We start from the raw sequence: 6,000 nt of genomic DNA, 5'->3' as shown, positions 1-6,000 counted from the left end.
AATGGGGGAGAGTCTGAATAGAAGGATCAGTAATAAAAAGCAGCAATAACAATACATTTGTAGCCTTAGAGAGCATTTGTTTGTTAGAAGGGGACAGCGCCGCCCATTTGAAAGCTGCAAAGAATCAGAAGAAAAAGACAAATAACTATAAAACTATAAAAAAAAAAAATAATGAACACCAATTGAAAAGTTGCTTAGAATTGGTAGTTCTATAACATAATAAAAGTTACCTTAAAGGTGAACCACCCTGTTAATATTTATAGATATTGGAGTCTGCTCATTTATACTGTAGGCTCTTAATTTTATAGTTATAATTTAGATTTTAGGTTACAACTTGTGCATTTATATTAATGTACCAGTAGAATAGCTGTGAATACTGAGCTTCCTTTTAGAAGTATGTATGTTATCTCTGCTTTAGGTCATTAATAGTAACCTGGCAGTCTTTTCAGTAGAGCAAGTACACAATTCCTATTCAAATGCTGCTGCAACCAATTTTCTTTTTCCGGAATAGAACAACCTTATAGTGGACCTTTAACTCCACTGAATAAATAAATAGCAAAGGTACAAGCTAAATCTACTCAGGACCAGGTAGCAAAATGGCTTCTCGCTAGAAATGATTTTAACATGTATGCATTCAATGTAAAATGAGAAAACATCTCTATGAAAGCATTGACTGGTGACTGTGAGCAATCATTTAATAATATTCCAATACAGTTCAGATGTGCTCTTACATACACAGCATTCAGAGACACTATTCCTGCAGTCCTGGGGGAAGTTGAAAAAACAGATATTTTTGCATTAACCAACAGATGTGACCTGATCTGAATTTTTAAGCCATTTGTAGTGGAATTTTTTTTACAGGAAATACAATATTTTATTAGAAGGATGTCTATTTTCATATGATAAAAAGGCTCATATACTGAGGAAGCTGCTGTTTGTGATTATATATAGTGTACGGTATGTGTGGCTATTTAATCACTCTAATCCAGTTTAATAAACTGGATTAGACAATGCATTGTAAGGAGCTCATTAGAGAATGCATGGAAGGAGCTCATTTTATTACCTGGTAAACACCAACTACCCATACTCTCTGTATTGAGACAAAAGTGTTGCATATGTCTGTAATACTTTCCTGATGCTGCATTCTGAAGATGGCCACAGACGCAAAGATCCGATCATATGAATTAACATACGATCGGACTTTCCCATCTCCCGACCTGCCACTAACCTTTCCGACAAATAAAGTACAAAAGATCAACCGATGTTCTGCCCCTGACAACAATCGTACGATAGTTATGTCCGACCAAAGCTAGTGACAGTCTCCCACTGAAAATCGTATGATCGGCAATACATGCAGAGATATTACCCGCAGCCAACAGAAATCTTTTAACCTGTCCGATCGACCAAACGACCGATCTCCGCCGGACGAAAAATGACGGGACTCTCCACACACGGTCCAAAAATCGTACGAATCGAGGATCAGATCTATGGCCAGCTTAAGGGCAATGGGACATTTTGTTGCCCACGATAAACCTTGGCTATCACAGACAACAAAATATCCCTTGTTTCCTTCCCACCGGCTAAAATGCAAAAGTTTCCTGGCCAAGGTTTAGCAGGCAAAAATATGTCCCATGTGCCCAGTGTTGGACTGGCCCACCGGGATACCAGGAAAACTCCCGGTGGGCCAAGGTGTCAGTGGGCCCTCTTGTAAACAGTGGGCCCTCTTGTTCTAAACATTTAGCCTATTTCACGGTCATTCCCTATTTATTTATGGAAAACAAAAAGTGTAATAATGGAAGAATATAGTAAGAAGATATAAAAGGGGAATAAAGAGGTTGAGTGTGGAGAGGAGGAATAATAGCTTGGAAAGTGGGCCCACAGTCTGAGGTTGTCTGGTGGGCTCCTGGCATCCCAGGCCGACACTGCATGTGCCATGGCCCAAAGGTAGAATTATAGTCCTTTCTTGCTTGCTGGCAGTTGGGCAGTTCTGTGGTGTAGGTGATAGAGACCAGGACATAAATAGTGCCTCCGATGCTCTAAGAGATTTAATGGAGTAACACTGAAGATAAAAATACAGCAATATAGGTTTAATGATAAACGTGATGTTAGAAAAAGAATAACAAAACAAATTCTATGGTCAAAAGTATGTGGATACACCTGACCTGTCCAACATCTCAGTTCAGAGTCATGGGTATTGAAACTGGTTCTTTCTTTATTGCTGTGACAGAGTTTGTCCTACTCTTTTGGGTAGGCTCTTCCACTAGATGACATTATACCAGGAACATTGTTGATGGCATTTGATTCCATACGGCCACAAGAGCAAGGTCAGGGATCAAGCCTGGCTAACATCAGTGTTCCAATTCAACTCGTAAGAATGTACGGCTGTTCAGTTGAGTTAAAACTGTCTGCAAACCAAGTTTGTAAAGCGCCAGTGTCGGACTGGCTGGTCTGGGGCCCACTAGGGCAGCCACCTGACACCTCCTCCAGGCCCCCTCCTCAGTTCTCCACCAATACTGCAACACCCCTTCCATCGCACAAACCTATTCCTGGCGTGGCTGTGATCAGGTGACCCATGGTTTCAGGTTGGTAACGGTCATGGAGCCCCATACAATAACATTTTTTGGGCCCCCTGGGCCCTGCCCACAACAGCCCCCAAGCCCCACTGCAGATTACACCCACACCACAGTTAAAAGACCACACCGACATCAGCGCTAAAAACGGTAACCCCCTCCCCACATACAAGTTATAAAAAGCCATTGATGCCCCCCTATAAGTTAAAAAAAAACATTGGTGCCAGGGCCCCCCATAAAAGTTTTTTAAAATCATAAGTGATTAGGGCCCCCCATAAGTTAAAAGAAAATGTTAGCGCCAGAGAATATTTTTGGAAAATTTGGTGGCAGGGGCCTATAGAGTATTAAAAAAATAAATTGCTGGCTAGGGGTTTAAAAAAATAACGGCAAACGACAAACACCTTCTGTCCTCCAGATAAGTACCCCAAGGTTATGCCCAAACTCTAGGTACTTGCAGCTGATTCATTTTAAGAGAAAAGTCCATATTGCGTCCTCATCTGAATTCCCAAGCCTCAGCGTTTTCCACAGTTAAAGCTCACATTTATTAAAACAGAAAATTATTAACTATTGTCATACTTCTGCAACTCCTATAATACCATTGGTACCAGGATGCTAGTTTATTTTGTTGTTAAATCCCAGCAGATGCTGCTAAAGGCAGAGGCGGTAATAAATCTGAGCAATTATAGCAAAATGGCCATTAGAGACTGCACAATAGATGTTCTGGTCGTGAGTAATTTGGGTCCGGTTAGTTGTTTTTACCCAATGCAGAATGACTATACAGAAAGTAGACTGGTATGGTGTTCATAAGACCTCTTGCTCTTGGTTAATGACTAGATTTATATTTGCAGGAGCATCTTGTTTCCCCAAGATATGGCGCCTCATCACAAAAACCAGTATATACAAGAAGCTATTTTTATGGAGACAAACTTTTCTATATAAAACAGATATCACTGCTCAGGATTCTCACTTGCTTGGAGATCTGCAGCCTCTCCCTCATTCAGAAGACAATAGCTGCCTCCAGGACAACAAGTACTTTGATGAGCCCTGATGAAATTTACACACACTTTCCTCACATACTTTCCACACTATTTTCCAAAAATCTTTACTGGTACAGTGATTCGAAGCCTCTTACGGTGGCCATACACGGGCAGATATCAGTCATTTAGACCAATTTGACAGCTTGTCTGCCCGTGTATGGGGGCTTCCAACAGGTCTTTCCGATCAATATTTTTACCCGACCGACCTGTGGGAGCCCCTTGGCGTATCGTAATCCAATCATTCGACTATACGGCCGAACGTTCGGATTACCCCCGATATAGCCATGGCGTTAGTGGCATATCGGGGGAAAGCTCTGCTCGTTTGGCGATGTCGCCAAATGAGCAGATCTTTGAGTCTATGGCCAGCTTTACTCACAGCAAAATCTAACTTCCACCAGGGCAACCAGTACATCTGAAGCACTCGTATGAGAGTAACACAAAACTATTGCATTCCATTTCTTTGTAAGAATTCGTAATCCACTAAACAATTGGCAGGATTCTCTCTGGTGCAGTGATATGAACCCTTTTGCATTCAGCAAAGACATAGCTTCCACTAGGGCAGTGATCCGCAACCAGTAGCTTGTGAGTAACATGTTGCTCTCCAACCCCTTGGATGTTGCTCCCAGTGGCCTCAAAGCAGGTGCTTATTTTTGAATTCCAGGCTTGGAGGAAAGTTTTGGCTGCATAAAAACCAGGTGTACTGCAAAACAGAACCTAAATGTGGCTTGACAATACACATATGGGCTACTAAATGGCCCATCCCAGCCCTTATTTGGCACCCCAGGAACATTTTTCATGCTAGTGTTGCTCCCCAACACCTTTTATTTACGAATGTTGCTCACAGGTTCTAAAGGTTGGGGATCCCTGCACTAGGGTAACCAGTACATCTTGAATAGTAGTGCATCCTATTGCAGTCTGTTATTAGTAGAAAGCAGCACAAATTAAATTTGTTTTCTTAGAACATTGTGTTCTCCAGAATAGGAGGAAATATAATATCAGACATCTTGGGTGTTATGAAATATGTCTCTTAGCTATAGGTTCACTTTGAAGATTTAGGAAAAGGAAGGAGAATTATTCATGGTTCCAGGCTCCGTGTGACATGATATAGCAGCAGAGACGGTTTGAGATTATTTAGATGTTTCTAAAGTGGTTATTTCCTGGAAGAGGATTCTCAAGCAATTAGGGAAATGAGCAGAGGAGCAAGTCTCATGGGGGCAACAGATAAAGAAGAAGGGTCAGCCCACAACTTGAGCCAACTTCCCACGCAGGTCCTGATGTGAGCACTCGTCTTGTTTTTATTCTATGTGCCTGTATTATGGGCTAGTGAGGGATGAGAGTCTCAGTAACGTCACACAGGGAGAAGAAAGCCTTGTTCAGTGCTCACTGGACTATTCAGCCATTATGATTGTACATTAACCCTTTTGCTACCCACTGGTGCAAGTAGAGGGCAACAGAGTTACCACAGGGAGATTGTAGAAAGAAACTAGGCATAAGCCCCATATTGCATTTATTTTCTAAGTAAGCCAAGTATTTCTACTACTATTTAAAGCTAAAACAGAACAGTGCAATAGAGGCTTCCGGATTCTATATACTGTACAGCATTTATATGGCTCTCTGTTTAGTTCCTGTAAAAATAAATCCAATGTTGCAAATGATAATGCAGGGAATGTGACGGTAGTCAAACATATTGTATAGTTTTCTCCTACATTTAGGGGCAGATTTACATACGGTCGAATATCGAGGGTTAATTAACCCTCGATATTCGACTGCCGAATGTAAATCCTTCGACTTCGAATATCGAAGGATTTACCGCAAATAGTAGATCGAACGAAAAATTCTATTTTAATCCATCGATCGAACAATTTTTCTTGACCAAAAAATTGCTAGGAAGCCTATGGGGACCTTCCCCATAGGCTAACATTGCACCTCGGTAGGTTTTAGGTGGCGAAGTAGGGGTTCGAAGTTTTTTTTAAAGAGACAGTACTTCGATTATCGAATGGTCGAATAGTCGAACGATTTTTAGTTCGAATTCTTCGATTCAAAGTCGTAGTCGAAGGTCGAAGTAGCCATTTCGATGGTCGAAGTAGCCAAAAAAAACATTCGAAATTCAATGTTTTTTTTTATTCTATTCCTTTACTCGAACTAAGTAAATGCTTTTAATTGTAATACTTTAAGGGAAAGCCTGCTAGTAATAAAGGTTCACATTACATACCAGAATACTTCTTTCCCCAACACACTCCCACCGTTGGACTTTCTGCCTTTTTTCTCTCATAAAGGAATGTTTGGTTATTTATTATAAATCTGAATATAAAAAAATATTTGAATAGAAACGTGAAAAAAAATGTGAATGCCTCAGATTTGTTTTTATTGGTTTCAAAAAGTCGCAATGAAAA

Source organism: Xenopus laevis, chromosome 8S (genome assembly GCF_017654675.1).
Source record: "Xenopus laevis strain J_2021 chromosome 8S, Xenopus_laevis_v10.1, whole genome shotgun sequence".
NCBI lineage: Eukaryota > Metazoa > Chordata > Amphibia > Anura > Pipidae > Xenopus > Xenopus laevis.
This window is presented reverse-complemented; position numbering follows the sequence as displayed.